Consider the following 19,274-nt stretch of genomic DNA (forward strand, 5'->3'; position numbering starts at 1 on the left):
ACTGGGCAGGTTGCCACCGAAGGAATTCAGATCAGCGGACTGAGTCAAATGGTGTGCAACCGGCATGCAAGAAGCAGTCCATAGGCTCCATTCGGCCTGCAGACGCTCTCATCAGGCCCCTAACTATGTGAAAAAGTTTCAAACCTCCAGTTTGCCACCATCTAACCACTTGCTTACCTTCTTATACCAAGCCCACATGTGACGTTCATATTACCTTCCTGTTCCTGTATGTATGTGAGTTTTAGATCTTAGTCAATAAAAATGTAAGTATAAATCACACGTAGGTTTTGTTCTGCCTGTGAAATTTTAATCTCTGTACTGTGATTCATTGTTCTTCTAAAATTTAAATGATGAGATGTCAGTATTCAAGTTTTCAAAACTCTCAGAGTGCTCTGTCCTAATGAAGGACAGGTGTTGAGAAGCCTTACCACAGAATATATTTGGGTGACATACTGTTTCTTAAGGATCCCTTTAGTTTGTCCATTCCTATGGGGAAAATTTCTCTATATATATCTTCAGAGGCAGAGTGGCAGATATCAAACTCTTCACTTTGCTCCAGTCAGTCACATTAATGATAGAGTCTGTTCAAGCTTCAAGAAAAAGGGGTACTTAACTCCTAATAAGCATTTCATGAAATCAGATTTTCTATCAGAGGCACTCAGCTCTCCTTCTTTAAAACAAGCATCCCACAAGTCATCATGAGCAGGTGTGTAACAGGGGAAGCAACAGTCACTGAGCTTTTATCAGTTCCAGTATCCTGAGGTGACATCATGCTCCTTCCTGGGTTACAGTACGTGGGAGCTGACATCATGCTCCATCACTGTGTCACACAAATACAACAGTTCCAAAAAACAGATCACAGAAATAGGGCCTGGACCATCCAGCTGTCAGGTATTCAAAACAATAGGGTCAACACCATGAAGCATCTCCACAAAGATCACAAGGAATCCTCAGAACTGCTCAATGAAAATGGTGGCTAAACCCAGGAAGCAGATTTCAGCTTTAGAGACATCAGGGGGATGTGCAGCTGATTCCTCAGTCCGGGGAGCATTCTGACCGTCTGGGGCGTGAGGACCTCCTGCAGGAAGGTGGCTGAGGCTGTCGGCTGGCCGGGTCTTCCCCACCTCCTCCTCACTGTCAACAGACACCTGGCTCCAGGCGCAAAATACCAGTGTACAGAGATCATCTGTATGGGCCTGGGCCCTCAGATATTTATTTAAGTCCACGTACACACTTTCCCTGCACAAATATTTTCTTCTTCCCCATTTCCCACAATTCCTCCTCCCATGTTTCCAGTTTGAAGCCACTGCTGGCAACACTACGACCTCTGGAGGGAGGCCAGGCCTGGCAGCACAGAGCTTGAAGGCAGCGCAGGATTGTGAAAGTCGCCTCTTCATAGGCTCAGGAGACGCAAGCGCTTGGCAGAGCTGTCAAGCAAGCCCACCAGTAGGTCTGAGGTACAAAGAGAGGCACAAAGGCTTTCCTACTATGGAAAAGTGACAAAAACTCTGGCCAGTCTTTCGAATGGATGAACAATGGTTCAGACAAAAAAAACCACAAAACAAAAACAAAAAACCAGTGGAAAAAATTGTGGGAGGGGGAAAGAATATTAAGGGAGCTAAGTTCCAGTCAGCTGTTGCCAATTTCACCCCAAAAGAAATTTAATAGAAACAGAAGGAAAGTTTCTGGCAGTAGTCAGGTGCCTACATAGTTCCCCTGTTCACCTGGTTTAGGGGTAGAATTATCTGAGCAGAAGGAGCAATGACATTGGTAAATAAGTTGTCTACATTAAAAAATAAATAAAACTCCCCAAACAAACTCCAAACCACTGCAGGTAAACACTCGTACTATGTTGTTTAGAAAAATTATGCTTTAAACATACTGATCTAAAAAAAAAAATCGAAAGAACAGACTGTTCTGTAGAATAGCTTGAGTTTCTGCCTGTGCTTTCATTTTAGAAAACAAATGCTCGTAGACCTCACAGTGGGAGGAGTTTCACACAGGGATTCAGCTAGCAGAAAATGGCCACCGGCTTTGAGAGACCTTAACACAACAAACAGGTCACCCAAGAGACCTTTTGGGAATACGAGGCACTTGCCTTTCACAAAGGTAATTGTCTAGAGATACACAAAACCATTTTTTTTCTTCCTGACCAGTAACATAAATCATGGCCTCCAAAGTACTTGTTTACAGAATACCACAATGACTAATTACCAGAACTTTTCTTATTCTCTCTGAGCAAAGGAACCTCATGGGAGAAAAAAAAAAAATAGGTCATTTTTAATGTAAGGGAGTTGCTAGGATTGGAGGTAACACAACTATTTAAACTTCATAAAAGGAAAAACAAAAGACCTCAAAAAGTATTTTCTAAAATAGAGAAAGGTGCAAATCTTCTTATCAGAAATGCATTATAAATAGAAAAGAAACTCTTAGAAGAGATTGTTCAAATGTGACAAGAAGCTCTTGGTTTCCTGAAAATGTCAAAAACAAAAACAAATATTGACAATACTAAATATCCAACAGACAGGGTAAGAACTTCACTTAGAAGCAAATTTCCATTTAGGTAATTTATGGTGCTTTTGTGCAAAAAGTTGCTTTTACACTGTGTAGTTGCTGAAGACACTCCAGAATTGCTAGACCTTTACAGGAAAAATTTTAAAGGTCAGGGTTTTTTTTCTTTCCCTAGTTAGCACAGCACTCACGGGCAGCCAGTTCTCTAACGTCTGAGTAAAATCCTACACAGGGCTTCATTTCAGTGCCACGTCATGGCTTTTGCAGACTATCTTCTTGCCTCTGCTTCCTCAAAGTGGTCCTTCTGTCCCCTCCCATTAAAGCAAAGGTGGAACTTGCATTAATTCAAGGGAAGGGTGAACACACTACAGAAGGCATGGTTCAGCCACAGGCGCCGACCACTGTAAATCTCTTCCACCAAAGAGCATCAAAGACCCGCACGGAGACCTTGAGAAACCTTGCTCTTTGGGCTCAAGTCAGGGACTGTAAGACCAGACTAAATAGGTTTAAGCAGGGACAGATCAGAATGCTGAGTAGGTTTTTCAAAAAGGATATCCTCATTTAGGTGTCTAGGAGCCAATCACCGTGCTATTAGAACGAATCGGAAATCTCCATGCTTACATGAAAACGCACAAAAGTATGGGGAGACTGATCTGAATATGCGGGTCTCCCTTGCCTGGCAAGATAATAAATTCATCTTTGTTTGGACTGAATTGGTGGTCTTATTATCTAATTGTAATCAACTCTACAAATAGTCAGTTGTTCTAACACATGAACAGGAAAAATAACATAAATAAAACAGGGCCTAGAAACAATATCCAACCACAAATCAGGAAGTGACAGCTCATATCTGTCTCACCTTGCACAAAGCCTGCCTTCATGGGTTACTGAAATAATCCCAGGATACCCTTTCAGGACTTAAAACAGCCACTGGATTTTTCATGAAAATGCATCCTGGTACGAATACTCACAGTAGTGGCCAGAAAAATAGGGGTGCGCAAGCTGGGTCTTCCTCTCTCCCTGTGAAAATGTTTTAATTTCTTTCAATATTAAGTTATAATATAGCTTAGGAATTTTCATTTACATAAGAGAGGAGAAATGCTTTTGTAAGATGGAAAACAGCCTTCTGTCTCTCCCAGGTCAAAAAGAAATTTGCTTGACTATCTTAATTGGCAAAAACCCAAGGGCTCCAACTGGACCAGAAGCTTTGCATCACGGTGTCCTACTGCGTGTGTCTGCTGGAAGCCCAGCAGATGTCATGGTCAGCTTGCTCTCATGGGACAGTGCCAGTCCTTCTTTAAGCTTTGCTGCTGACTGCCATCTCCTGCTCTTCTGATAACCTGCCTTTTTCTGGCAGACTGGGCCTAGGACAGTGGGTTCTGTTCCCACTTTGCCACTAATGATGTGGCCTTGAGCAAGTCCTAAGACTTCTCTGGACTCTTCTTATCTGGAATGCAAAGAGGTCGGGCTAGTTTATTTCCCAGGTTCCTTATAAGCATTAAAGTTGAAAACCATGATTACCAGCCAGTTGCAATCCTTCCGTAAGAGTCTTCATTCCCTCAGAAGTGGACAATCTCCCACCCTTAAATTCATGCACTTTCCTCAAGTATAGAGGGTTAAAGGCAGAACCCAAAGTCTGGCTGATATCGGCATATCTATGAGGACAGGAGGGAGCTACTACATTGAGACCCCTGGGAGACCTCAGACTGAGTCCCTGCCCCTGCTTGTCCCAACACCTCTGCTTTTCTGCTCAAAAGAAAATAAAGTACGACACCTTAGAGCTGGAAGGAAACAGCCATCATTGAGCGAAACCTCTGGTTACAGGTGAGGAAAGCAAACAAGCAAGGTCATGCGGGGAACAATTCCTAGGCCTCCCCTCTGGATTCTCACGGATGTCTTTCTTCTCACCCCAACCCAGCCCTGCAGGGGCTCTGGGCAATTTTCCTAGCCCCCTGTAGAGTTCCTCAGGGCCTCGGAGGGTAATCAACAAACGTTTGCTCAGCCCTCTGGGCAATCCCCCAAGGGGCAGTTTTAAACTTTCAACTGGTATAGGCTCTGGGAACATTTAGCCCAGCACAGTGACAGTGACAGCTAGAGCAAGACACAAATTGACTGATCTGATCAGTGTGGAACTCCATTGGTGTTTTACTCTAAAAGAAAAGCTTGCAGCAGCACAGACAGTAGATAAGGATAGGTTAGGGATATAGGGAGGCTCCATGAGGGTGGGGTCCTGATCTCCTACCTGGCACGTAGTTGATACTAAGTAAATATTTGCTGAACAAATTCAAGTTTGCACATTATCTCTGCTCCATTTGCTTCTTGTCAAAAATTCTGAGGTTACAATAATATTAAGGACGAGGATCTCTGAGCCTCTCAGTTAAAATCAGGAACAAATACCTGTTTCATACTCTCACTATGTGGCTGGGGAGGCAGCCCAGAGTGTGGAGAGAAGAGGCTGGCCTTGTGAGTCAGACAGACCCCAGGGCGTAAAAATCTCACCTCAGGATGGGCACGGTGGCTCACGTCTGTAATCTCAGCACTTTGGGAGGCTAAGGCCGGTGGATCACCTGAGGTCAGGAGTTCGAGACCAGCCTGGCCAGCGTGGTGAAACCCCATCTCTACTAAAAATACATAAATTAGCTGGGTGTGGTGGCAGTTGCCTGTAATGCCAGCTACTTGGGAGGCTGAGACAGGAAAATCACTTGAACCCGGGAGGCAAAGTTGCGGTGGGCTGAGATAGCACCACTGCACTCCAGCCTGGGCAACAAGAGCAAAACTCCGTCTTAAAAAATAATAATTAAAAAAAAATGAACTCCCATCTCTACAATCTTGGCTGTAGTTGTTGAGTTTCTTTTTGCTTCACTTGCCACACCATGTTATCTGAGGTTCGAAAAGACGGCTGAGATAATGCACATAAGGTATAGACCTAACTCCATGAATGTCAGTTCCATCCTCTTTCCTTGGGAGCTGTGGGTATAGAGAGAGAAACTCTGTTTCTAGGAAAGGCTCCAGGCCATCAGCATCCTCCTCCAAAGAGGCAAACCAGCAAGAGGATGCTGACATCGTTTTAAAATGACTCAATATAGTTTTCATAAATATATTCCCACTAAGTCATCTGATTTCTAAACTATGTATAGAGAACATAAAGAGCAATTCAATATACATGTCAAATGTTTTATACTTTCCATATCTAAGTTAAACACCAAACATGTCTGTAAATCTCAATCCTTTGTTGTGAATAAACAAAGAGGGGAGCTAGAACTAGGAAGAAAAAAAGGATCCTTTTTTTTTTTGAGATGGAGTGTTGCTCTATCACCCAGGCTGGAGTGCAGTGGTGCGATCTCAACCCACTGCAACCTCTTCCTCCCAGGTTCAAGTGATTCTCCTGCCTCAGCCTCACAAGTAGCTGGGGCTACAGGTGTGCGCCACCATGCCCGGCTAATTTTTGTATTTTTAGTAGAGATGGGGTTTTGCCACGTTGGCTAGGCTGGTCTCGAACTCCCGACCTCAGGTCATCCATCAGCCTTGGCCTCCCACAGTGCTGGGATTACAGGCATGAGCCACTATGCCCGGCCAAATGATTTTTTCATCTATAAAATGGAGTTGGGATAGATAAAGAATATGAACTTTAGCCTAAAAATTAAGTGACTTTAAGATGCAGAGATTGAGGGAAATAATACAATGACAGAGATGTTTATCCACCAGAAGACAGAGTCATGTAGAATACTTTAATGGCATGACTGTGTAGTGTTGTCACTATATATATATTGCTAACAAACAAGTTACAATGGTTTTGCAAACTCTGGCCATGGGGACAGGGTGTCATCACTTATTCCACAGAAAAAGAAACTGGTTTGCAGGCAGCATGTTATCCAGTACTGTGATCACACAGCAGAGAGCAATGAGACGATGTGGGGTGGGAGGGTGCAATAATACCACCATTCCCTGACTCTCTGGAATGTATTTGCTTTTATCTGATTATGCATATAATCCATTAACATTAACGATATAGAAATTTTGAGCATAGACATATCTCTAGTAGAAACAGGATTTGAAACTAGCATCTCAAATCTCAGGTTTATCTCTTCCTCTGCTTCGCAGAAATTGGCAATTGTTGATCTTCGTCACCAGCCATGACAGTGCTGTTTAAAGCACAGATTCCCTTGCCCCACCTGGAAATCTACATTTTGACAAGTTCCCCAGGTGGATTCTTGTCCATACTAAATTGATGGTCACTGGGACTAACCCAGAATAAATCAGTGGTAATAGGAGGTGTGTGCTTTCTGCGATAAAATTAACAAATTAAAATGAGTCTTAAAGATAAGGCTTTAAGTGTAGATGCACAATATATAAATTTACATATCTATACAAGGTTGTGAGGGGAAGGGAACCAATATTAATTAATTACCTACTATGGTATATAGAAATCCTGACCCAATTATATATTAATCAGTCTTCCAAATAATCCTATATGAGTTATGCATGGAAAAAGGCAGGCTTAGAGAGAAACTCTTCTAAAGTCACAAGTCTGGAAAGTGGCCCAGCTAGGTTGTGAAACTAGATTTATCTGACCCCAGTCTCCTCATTCCATTGTACTAAGCTCATACGCACGTGAAAACGCGCAGACACGCACATGTCCTACAATAGCCATATGGTAAAAGGCAATGGAATTATATTACTGTTTGAAACTTTCTGTGTCAACAGAAATGTAGTTTTAAAAGGACTCATTCTATTAAGGGATATTCTTTAATTTGTATGCTGACAACAGAATACAGTGTATGACTACTAACAAAACCACATTTAACAGCCTGAATTTTCATAATCAGAAATGTGTTTTGGGACTTGCCGGGGACAAATTTAAGAGTGATTCTTGATTTGTGTAAATTAAACCACTCAATATTCATCATACATGTCATATTACCTTAAAAAGGAAAACACCAACAATGTAACTTTGCACTTGTCAATCCACCAGTCTTCCTAAGCTCATCCCTCACCTTCCACGGTCTCACGTGCCTGGCTCCCTCCATCAGGAACCCCCTTCCGCTGGCTTCTGGAGTTGCATTCTTCCATGGTTCTTCCTTACTCTCTTGCCAGACTTCTATCTACCTCCCTAGATCTTCCTTTCTTTTCTCAAAAGGCTCCATCCTCAACCATTTTTCCCCTATATTCTCTCTCAAAAATCTCTTTTCCCGTCTCTTGACTTTTTCTTGTAAACCAAAGACTCCCAAACGAGCCCTGGCCTTCCTGTGGAGCGCAAAGCCCCCTTCTGCCTGGGAGACAGCATGCTTCAACACTGCAAACACAGCACCTCTAAAATGCAGCTCCTTACTTCCTTCTGAGTTTCCTCCATGGGTACCACTGCTCTGGAAATCGCAGTGTCAGCTTTAGCTGTTCCTTCACTGAGACATCAGATTCTGTCAGTTCTTCCCTTTGCATCTGTTCCTTTCCCATTTCATTGTTATCCATTTCAGGCCTCTCCTGCCCCTCTTCTTCCTTGGTGGGTTGTGGTAGCTTAAATGGCTTTCTGGCCTCTAGTTTCTGCCCTGCCTCTCCTCCCGATCTCCCCCCAAGCCACTCACAAGAGCCTGGTCCTGAAGCACAGCCACAACACTCCCCTGTTCAAGTACCTTTAATGACACCTATTGGTTAATGCATTCACAATTCCTAGTTGGCATTCAAGACTGTATCATCTGGCACCGAATGTTCTCCAGTTTTGATGCCTGTATATAGACCAGTTCTAACTCAATTGGACTTGACGCTTTTCCCTGAATATGCTCCAAGTTTCTCCATCTCCTACTAGTCCTCCTATCTCAAATGCCTCCTCCCCATCTCTTTTATTGAAATGCCACATCATTCAAGGACTTGCTTAGATGCTTTTTCTCAAGAGTCTCTTGACTGCTAGGGATAAAAGGGACCCCTTCCTCCTCAAATTGCCAAAATATCTTCTTTTTGCATTTATCACATGGTTATTTCTGCATATCTTCTTTCCTCAACAGAGTCTGAGAGTGAAGAGACCAGATTTTTGTGGCAGCTGAATTCTCCATTCTCTCTAGCACAGTCATACTTGTAGTAGATTGCTGTACAACATTCATAGAACACCTTAAAGTTTACAAAGCACGTTCACATTCAACATCTCATTCGTTTTATTTGGGGATTAAGTTATTACAGGTAGCATTCAAGTTTTGCGATTTGATTTCTGTGGCTTATTGCAATTCTTAGGGCTATCTCTAATTTTCTAACTTTATAAATTAAACAAACATATTTCTTAAATTACTTTACTTTTGAATACCCACAGTCTTCTGTGGCCTACAAAGCTAAAAGAAGAGAACATTTCAAACCAAACAAAGCCCCCTTGCCAAACTGCTTTTTCTTGGATTATGAGTTAAATGTACAAATGAAAAGGCCTCTGTAAGCAGGTAACAAGAATGACAAAATCAAACTTTTAAAGAGAAGTGTGAGATTCCTTTCTGAAGATATTAAGACTTCTTAAATGACTTTCCTATACATCCATTTGGAATTCTACGTATGGGTCAATCTCCAACATCCATGGAGCTGACATTCCAGCATATTAACAATAGAAAATTGCTAACAGTTGAACAACAAATTCTTTGCTAAGAGACTGGAAATGACTAATATGATTGTAAAAACAAATCTGTCTGGTCTTGAGTACCCAAGTGCCTTGTAGAAGCTCAATAAACATTTGTTGATGAAAAATAAATGAATGAATTCAGAGAAGGCCTTACTATCATTTATAAATTGAGGGCATAAGTTTTAATAGATGGGTGGAAGTATAGATTTAAGAGGAGAAAAAAGAAAAATTGACTTTAGAGGTAGGAATTTTGGTGTGTCTATGACTCCAGTCTGTCCCTGCGATGGACCCCACTCTGCAACTGCTGGAGAAGCAGGGGAAGGAGGTGGGGGTGAATGGCAAACACCATCCATCCTACTGTGCCTCTCTGGAATCAGGCTGCAAGCTCCTCCAGGATAGGCACTCTGCAGTCCTGGCAAAGACCTGTGCCCCCAGAAGGGACTTCATACATGTAGTATGAGACACAAAGCTCTCCATGACCTGTCTCTATTTTCACGTTTCAATCCTTTACGCCTATTCTTCCTCACCTCATAGGGCTATCGTGAGGGGTAAATAAAAAATACTGTGCTTAAAGCCCTTCACACACTGCCTAGTGTACACACACACACAAATGCTCGACAAATGGTAGTTGTTACTGTCACCATCCGGGACCTTGTTTATGGCTCCAAGGTAGAGCTTAGTGTGCTGGGCCGTCAATATTTGTCTGCGACAGCTGCAAGTGTCCCGGGAATGGTCTCTTCACATTTGTATACTCGGTGCCTAGCAGAGCGCTCACCTCACAGAGGGCCCTGAAGCTGGCTACGTGACTGAGCAACGAAGATCCAAGGTCCAGTCCTGCCTTGACCCCAACCCACTGGGTAACCCTGAAGAGTCATTTAAACTCTCTGGGCCTCAGCAATGTCAGTGCATCCTTCCAGCCTAGGGAAACTAGAGATCTGTGAAGAGACAGGTAAAAGACCCCACGACAATTGCTGACAGAACTGGAACAAGAAACCAGCTGTCCTAAAGCCTTGATCTCCTAGTTCCCCTTCATCATGGGGGCTTCACACATCTGGTCTCCCAGTAACATATCACTTGAGTGTCATGGTCACTTTGTAACCCCAAAACTTGGTGGATTGCTGTCTTGAATCACATACCTTTTGGGAGTCCCTCAGAAAGACCATTTCCTATCTCATGTAGACTAAGGAGAGACGCGACTTTAGTTACCTCAGTTAGAACAGACCAGCTTTAACAGAGTGAGATTCCTGTGCTTTGGAAGAAATCACTTGGAAATCCTTGGTTCTGAGTCCTCCATTTCTTCCACATCAAGATCTAAAAAGAAAAAAAAAAAGTGCAGTGTCCCATGACTAGCTGCTAGGATTTCATGTTTTAGCAACAATAATAACTGCAATTAGCACATAGCGAACACATAAGTCAACACCCACAAAGTGGTTGACATATGTGGTTTCATGTTGTCTTCATAACAACCTTCAGATATAGGGAACATTCCCCCATTTTACAGCTATAGAAACGGAGACTCTAATGGGCCACGGAACCTGTTCAAGGTCACACAGCTGGTTTATGTGACAATTAGGACTCAAATCCAGATTCAATTGATTCCAAAGCCTGGGCTATTAACCAGTAAGTCAGGGTTTTAAAAACTTTTCAGACAGTGACCCACTGTTTTAAAAATTTACATGATATAAACTGAAAACCAAAAACCTCATAAAACAATGCTTACCCTTACTACGTGCAATGCACGTTATTTTTTCTATTCTTCTCTGTATTGTACTATATATTCTATATCTTTAAGAAGATTTCCAGTAGCAACCCACTAAACTGATCCCACAATCTTCGAATGGGTCCCCCACTCTTGAAAAACGCTACACTTAGATATAGCGCCTCACTAGCTGCTTCTCTGAAACCAGGACAAAACTCTTTCACATTTTTTAACCATGAGAATCTGACCAAGTAGTTGAGCTTCACAGAAGAAGTCTTTAACCTTTAAAATATGTATAAGGCACCATAACACATATCACCTATAATTGATGCTTAGAAGGGATACTCAATTAGGGCCAATGTCCAGAATGGAATTAGGCACTTACCTACCGCAGTGCAGGAGTTATAAAGTGGAACCGCGGACAGCCTAAAATCTCAGGTGATTTATGATGTACCCTATAAAAAAGTGGCTAACGGCGGGCGGTTGTGTTGTATGCTGTACCAACAGAGCAGACCTTACTACTGCAGAAGTAGGCGGCTGAGACTGCAAACCCCTGGGGGGCAGGGCCCTGCCTTTGCACTTCCCGTTCAATTCCAGGGGCTTGGTGTTGCATCAAGGAAATTACCAAATTCCCGTAGGTTCAGGCTAGGGTCCGATTCCCAATCCAGGAGACGGGAGGTGTGACTGTCAAAACAGTGCCCGAGCCCGCTGGACTCGAGCCCACCACGTCCCCAGCCCCAGGAGCGCATTCCTCCTCGGCCCCCGCCCTCTAGCACAGCCGCGCAGTTGGGCCACGAGATGCCGCGCAACCTGCCCGCACTCTCCAGCCGAACCCACCCCGCCCCGCCCCGCTCCGGGCGCGGGCCCCGGAGTCGGGGCACCTGCGGGCGCTTCCTCCCCGCGGGCACCTCGGTTCTGCTGCGTTTGCAGAGCTCAACCCTTGCGAGGGCTTCCCCAGCCCGGCTTCCCGGCTCCCTCCAGAAGCGAGGAGCGATCGGGCTGGCGGCGCCCCGGGCGCCGCGCCCGCAGGCCGCGCCTCGCCCCGTCCCGCCCCCGGCCCTGCGAAGACCCTGCGAGGGGCACTTACGGGGCTCGGCTCCTCCGCCGCCGGCGCGTTTCCCAGGGGGTCCATGGTGCTTCCGGACCCGTGAGTCCGGCCGCGGCGCTGCACAGCACCGCCCAGAAAATGGACGCCGGCGGCTCGGCTCTGCCGGCCCGGCCCGCCCCCGGCGCGGGGCAGAGGACGCAGCCCGTCCGGGAGGAGGTCGGCCCGACCCGCAGCCCCGCGGGCCCGCGGCTAGGGGAACTGCGGCGCCGAGGACCAGGCCTCAGGAGGGCGGCGGCGGGACCCCCGAGGGCCCCGCAAGGCCCCATGCCCGACCCAGTGGCCAGCCGGGGCCCCCCACCAAGGAGGCAGCGGCCTCAGCCTCCTAGGGGAGGACACAATTCAGAACCTGCCGAAGGACAACGCAGTTAGGACTCTGGGCCACAGAGCCTGGTGACTGTCAGAACAAGGCCTCGGGCCGCAAAAGGGTCCGTGGGCTCCTGTTCCAGACTCTGCACACAGGATTCGCAAAGTCGCTGTTTCAATTGCATCAAATTCTCAGGAATAAGGAGTCACCTGTATTTTTCCATGGCCGTCAAGAGAGGCCGAGATTGATTTTTCCCAACGTGGCACAGAAACTATTTCACGCAAAAGACCCAGTCCTCTTCTTTAAATGAAGGGCCCTGGCCGCTGGCATCTTTCTTCCAAGATCCAGGGGCTGCTCATTGAAAAAGTATTCAGAGAGGGCCTGCCACAAGCTGGCCATGTGGAGCTAATGCACGAATAATGGACAGGTGTTTTTTTTGTTTGTTTGTTTGTTTTTTTAAATCGTCCATGTTCCCTGTGTTTTGATAGTAGAGTCTTATTGTTAAATTTTCTTAAAAAAAAAAATTCAAGGCCACAGCTTAAAAAGATTAAAAAGTCAATTCTTTACGTTTTCAGCCAGGAATCTACAGTACTTGAAATTCTGCATCCCAGTTCCTGACCATGTTTTAAGAATGTGATTACTTGATGAATAGACTCCAATATGAAATATAAAGCCAACAAAACATTTTAAATAATAAGGGAAAAATATATTGACTCAAAGTCAAATTAAAGAATCATGTTATTTAAAAATGAAGAGTTTTGAAGGCCGATAGTTTGGGCAACATGCGTACACATGTATATTAGCATTTCCCAACCTCCTCAAAGCCAAGCACCCTTTATTCTTGCTCCATACGCCATGTGTTCAGAAAGATCTACTCAACTAAATTGCATTTATTAAGTAATGATTCGTCTTCCCACTTAAAAAAAACAAAAACCTGCAATGTTTTTGTATATGCAATTACCAATCAGAGCCTCCTCAAAACCTGAGCTAACCTGTTGTTAATGGTGGATTCCAACCTAAAAAATTTGTGGTCTATTAATAATTGCATGTTTGTATGTTTCCACTGAAGCTTTTGGAAACTCTGAAAATTACTCAAAGACCTCCAAGAAAACTGAGGCAAATGGATAAGGAACCAGGGTTGGGAAGTGCTAGTATGCGGTATTGCTCTCTGTGTTTCCCTGTGACTGGAAGGTGGGAGGTGGTAGGGCAAGGCAATTCCACTTTGGATTCAGCCTGCCTGGATTTAAAGCCCAGCTTTGTTGCTTACAAGGCTAACACTTTAGGCAAGTTAGCTCAACTCCCGTGGCTTCTTCATCTATAAAATGGGACTAATTTTAATATTAGTGCCTACCTTGTAGGGCTTTTTAAGAACTAAATGAGATAATACATGTGAAGCATTTTCAAGAGTACTTGGTATTATGTAAGCGCGCTATGATTGTAGGCTGTTGTAGGCTGCTGTTGGTACTGGAAGTTTTCAGAGTTCTAAGTTCTTACCATCCAAGCAGTGAGAATCATAGCTACTGTGTGTAAAACAACCTTTACACCCTAGAAATTTTCCATGGGTAATCTGCCAGGGTCACATGGTGAGTGACATAAAGGGATTGAAACACAGGTCTGACTCCACATCCACTTTTTTGTATTGTTAACATGTTCCAGGTGGTACCTTGACCAGACTCTGTCAACAGCTTGTTAAGGGTAAAACCGGCTCTGGGTTTCCTAAGAGGCTTAGCAAGTGAATGGGTCTTTACATCCACTTGGGAATTCACAAACAGTGGCATTTCTTTCTTATTGGAGCCAAATGTTTCTCCAGAAGTGGCTAGATTTCCCCAAATTGTTATTAATAACTAAATATCACAGCAACAGTTTTAAACAACACAGTCTAAAAATTACATAATCAACCCGTCCTTCAAAATTTTCCATCCTTCCTCATAACCAGTCTCAGATTCTCTCTCTTAATCATTCTTCTGAGTATGGGGAACTATCTGGAAATTTCCAGGAAGGGCCCAAGTTGTCATAATTATTTTCTTTTCTGTAAAAGTTTATCATTTTCAAGACCACTAAACATGATGTGTTTCCTCTGTCTTTATAATACTTCTCATTTCAATACATTTGCAAAAAAAAAAAAAAAAAAAAAGCAAGGCTTTCAAGATTATCTCCTCTTAAATTTCCACCGGTTCTTCACCATTCCCACAACATGGTTCCTGATCCTTTTCCAGGGGCCTTTTCTAGAAGGCTTTCCTACCTCATTCATTTAATCTCCACACAGGTTTCCGTTATCCTACAACTGCCTGCTTGCACCTTCTGACTAGGACTCTTGGCCAATTTAACACTTACTAACGTCTTCTCTTTAAGGTTTCAATATTATATCAAAAGACTAAAGTATCTTTTTTAAACCCACTTGCTGTCTTTGTTTCCTACTATTGGTTAGGAATCTGTTAACTCATTCCAACTCTCACACTAGCAGCACTCTGTTAATTTAATTCGTGGTTTTACTTTTTTTCCTCTTTCCCTCAACCTGGGTTCTCACCAAATTCTATAACTTGGCCTCCCCTAATTTGGCTGCTTATCTCTTTCCCTTCAAGCACTTTAAGGAAGTCTCTTTCCAAATCATTTTTTCTCATCTCTACTACATTCTTGAAAGGCTACTTGTTGTGTGTGATGTATGTGTTTGGTAGTAAATCTACCAAAGCCCTTGAAGAGGCAATGTTTAGAATAGGGGTGTCAACTTCCCATGCCTGTGGGAGCCAGGCAGATGAATGTGTGAAACTGCTTATGGGAAGTGTCATGAATTTTGGCCTGCAGGAGGATTCAAGTCCCACCTAAATGGGGTTGGGAGGTGGGGAATGGGGATGGTGGCTACCCAACCCCAGACCAATTGTTGCCAGGTGGAAATGCCGGCTCTGCAGCACTTCCTAAGGGAGCCTAAATCAGGATTTTTATATAAAAGCCATGAAATGTTGACTACTTAAAAAAAAAAATAATATAAATCTGATCAAGGCTGTAGATGTAACTCCCCATTTACAGGAAATCTCTGAGATAGAGAAACACATAAAACAGCACCAAGGGAGCTAATCACCAAATTTCAGATAGGGGGAAACTACAGTTTCTTCAACAAAATTTTTACAGCAATAGCAAGGAAAAAAAGAGAGGAGAGAGACCTATAAATTAAATTTAATAGTGTCAATTGCACTGTATGGACTTTATTTGGATTTGAGCCTTGAACAAATAAATTGGTTTTTTAAAAGATGACCTCTCATTTTTTGAATGCTATTATGTTTTGATGTTATTAAAGAATTACTGTTCTTTGTTGGTGTGGTCTAGTACTGTGGTTACTTTTCTTTTTTAGTAATCCACATTTTAAAAATATATTTTAAAAGTAATCTACATTTCTAAAACTTTTTATTCCGAAATATTTCAAACTTATAGAAGTGTTACAAGAACAGTGCAAAAAAAAAAAAAAAAAAATACAGGAGATTTACATGAAACAAGATTGGCTGGCAGCTGATAATTGTCAAAGAACTAACTGAGGGCTCATTAAACTAGCCTCTACTACACATGTTTAAGATTTTCATAAAGTTTTAAAAGGTTATGTTAATAAAAGTCTTTATTTAAAATGATATAAAATGCTTCTGCTAGGGTGTTAAGCAGACAAGAAGATACATAGTTTGTCTACAAAATACTATCTCAACTATTAAAAAATGCAGCATGCATAGATAAAAGGCCAAAATGTTCAGCACTCCAAATAACCTCACAGTAGGGATATACTACTTTTATAATTTGAAAAAAAAAAAGGTAATATCATTCTAAAACCAAGAAACAAAAATATTGGCGACTCATTCAACTAAAAACATTGTTAGAAGTGAAACAAACACGCAGGTGGACTGAATCTGGCCAATAGGGCCCCAGTTTACAGGTTTCCAATGAGAAAATGGGCCTGCAAAACCCATTAGGTCCCTCGGGCCACATCTGGCCTGATACCTGTTTTTGTGTGGCCTACAAGCTAAGAATAGTTTATACATTTTTTTAATTATTGGGAAAAAATCAAAAGGAGAATATAAACATAGCTCGTTTTATTGCACTTCACTTTATTGGGTTTGTAGACACTGCGTCTTTTTTTACAGGTTGAACGTTTCTGGCAACCCTGCATCAAGCAAGTCTGACTGGTGCCATTTTCCTAATAGCATGTGCTCACTTTGTGTCTCAGTGTCACATTTTAGTAATTCTCACAATATTTCAAACTTTTCCATTATCATTATATGTGTTATAGTGATCTGTGATCAGTCATCTTTGATGTTACTATTGTAATTGCTTTGGGGTGCCATGAACCACGCCCATATAAGATGGCGAACTTTATTGATAAATGTTTATGTTCTGACTGTTCCACTGACTGGCCATTCCCTACCTCTCTTCCTCTCCTTGGACCTCCATATTTCCTCATCTACAAAAATACTGAAATTAGGCCAATTAACCCTACAATGGCCTCTAAGTGTTCAAGTGAAAGGAAGAATTGCACATTTCTCACTTTAAATCAAAAGTTAGAAATGATTAAGCTTCATGAGGAAGGTATGTTGAAAGTCAAGACAGGCCAAAAGCTAGCTCTCTTGTGCTAAGCATTTAGCCAAGTTGTAAGGAAAATCTCTTGAAGGAAATTAAAAGGGATACTCCAATGAACACGGAAATGATAAGAAAGACTTATTGCTGATCTGGAGAAAGATTGAGTGGTCAGGATAGAGGATCAAACGAGCCACAACATTCCCTTTAGCCTAAGCCTAATCCAGAGTGAGGCCCTAACTCTCCTCAATTCTAGGAAGACTAGGAGAGGTAAGGAAGCTGCAGAAGGAAAATGTGGAGCAAGCAGAGGTTGGTTCATGAAGTTTAAAAAAGAAGCTGTCTCCATAACATAAAAGTGCAAAGTGAAGTAAGTGCTGATGTGGAAGCTACAGCAAGTTATCCAGAAGATCTAGCTAAGACAATTGATGAAGGTGGCTACATTAAACAACAGATTTCCTATGTAGACAAAACAGCCTTCTGTTGGAAGAAGATGTCACCTAGGACTTTCATAAATAGAGAGGAGAAATCAATGCCTGGCTTCAAAACTTCAATTAGGGGCTTATGAAGCTGGTGACTTTAAGTTGAAGCCAGTGCTCATTGACCATTATGAAAATCCTAGGACCTTTAAGAATTACGCTGAATCTACTCTGCCTGTACTCTACTAATGGCACAACAGTGACTAGATGACAGCAGATCTAGTTTAGTGAATATTTTAAGCCCACTGTTGAGACCTACTGCTCAGAGAAAAGATTTCTTTCAAAATATTACTGCTCATCGACAATATACCTGGTCACCCAAGAACTGTGATGGACATGTACAAGGAGATAAATGTTGTTTTCATGCCTGCTAACACAACATCCATTCTGTAGTCCTGATCAAAGAATAATTTTGACTTTCAAGTCTTATTAAAAATATATTTCATAAGGCAATAACTGCCATAGACAGTGATTGCTCTGATGGATCTGGGCAAAGCAAATTGAAAACCTTTGGGAAAGGATTCACCATTCTAGATGCCATTAAGAACATTCATGATTAATGGAAGGAGGTCAAAATATCAGGAGTTTGGAAGACATTGGTTCCAACCCTCATGGATGACTTTGAGAGATTCAAGACTTCAGTGGAGGAAGTAACTGCAGATGTGGTGGAAATAGCAAAGGAACTAGAAGTGGAGCCTAAAGATGGGACTGAATTTCTGCAATCTTATTATAAAATTTGATCAGATGAGGAGTTGCTTCTTATGGATGAGCAAAGAAACTGGTTTCTTGAGGTGGAATCTATTCCAGGTGAAGACACTGTGAACCTTGTTGAAATGACAACAAAGGATATATAATATTACATAAATTTAGTTGATGAAGCAAGGACAAAGTTTGAGAAGACTGACTCTACTTTTGAAAGAAATTTCTACTGTGGGTAAAATGCTATCAAATAGTGCCACATACTAAAGAGAAATCTTTTGTGAAAGTCAATAAATGCAGCAAACTTCACTGTTGTTTTATTTTAAGAAATTGCCACCCCAACCTTCAGCAACACAACACTGATTAGTCAGCAGCCTTCAACATCCAGGCAAGACCCTCCACCCGCAGAAAGATTATGACTTGCTGAAGGCTCAGATATCAGTAGCATATTTTAGCAACAAATTATTTTTAAACTAAGGTATGTACATTTTTTTAGGCATAATGGTATTACACACTTAATAGACTACAGTATAATGCAAACACAACTTTTTTTTTTTTTTTTTTGAGACGGAGTCTTTCTCTGTCCCCCAGGCTGGAGTGCAGTGGCGCCATCTCGGCTCACTGCAAGCTCCGCCTCCCGGGTTCACGCCATTCTCCTGCCTCCCAACACGTCCGGCTAATTTTTTGTATTTTTAGTAGAGACGGGGTTTCACCGTGTTAGCCAGGATGGTCTCGATCTCCTGACCTCGTGATCCGCCCGCCTCGGCCTCCCAAAGTGCTGGGATTACAGGCTTGAGCCACCGCGCCCGGCCTGCAAACACAACTTTTATATGCACCGGGAAACTAAAAAGTTTGTGTACCTTGCTTTATTGCAACATTCACTTTGTTGAAGTAGCCTGGAACTGAACCTGTGACATCTGAGGTATGCCTGTATTTCATGATGTGAAAATTATATGAAATGCAGATTTCAGAGTTTATAAGTGAAGTTTCGAGACACAGTCACATTTATTCATTTCTGTATCTGTGATAGTATATCACTATTACTATACTTAACATTATATATTATTGTATTTTGAATTTCATCAATACAAAATTTATGAAAATTTGCTTTGTCACTTGTTATATAAATACCTATGAAGTATCTTCAGTTTTGTCTTGACCCACTGTTAAATTAAGTGTATAGAAGGCCATTGATTTAGACTGGCTCCTGTGCTAAGCCCCAAGAGACCAAACCAAAATGGAGTCACTCACTCTAAAGTTCCACATCACTAAACTGAAATGAAGTTGTTTATCTGGCTTGAGAAATTAGGAGAGAGATAATAGGCCAATTTTAGCCA

At 42.4% G+C, this 19,274-nt stretch overlaps 1 protein-coding gene across 11 annotated transcripts in view; it reads right to left on the minus strand.

Moving 5' to 3' along the window:
* ZBTB38 (zinc finger and BTB domain containing 38) overlaps positions 1-19,274 on the minus strand; it is an 81,293-nt gene that overhangs the window by 34,883 nt on the left and 27,136 nt on the right. For 7 of the 11 annotated variants that reach the window (XM_032144211.2, XM_032144206.2, XM_058433290.1 and 4 more), the window contains one exon: positions 10,307-10,411. The gene's annotated coding sequence lies outside the window, so the exon portion shown is untranslated. Of the gene's footprint in view, positions 1-10,306; positions 10,412-11,184; positions 11,480-11,886; positions 11,989-19,274 lie in introns of those variants that run through there. The other 4 variants (XM_032144203.2, XM_058433289.1, XM_032144214.2 and 1 more) reach the window with 2 other exon arrangements.

Source organism: Hylobates moloch, unplaced genomic scaffold, assembly GCF_009828535.3.
Source record: "Hylobates moloch isolate HMO894 unplaced genomic scaffold, HMol_V3 SCAFFOLD_22, whole genome shotgun sequence".
Classification (NCBI taxonomy): Eukaryota; Metazoa; Chordata; class Mammalia; order Primates; family Hylobatidae; genus Hylobates; species Hylobates moloch.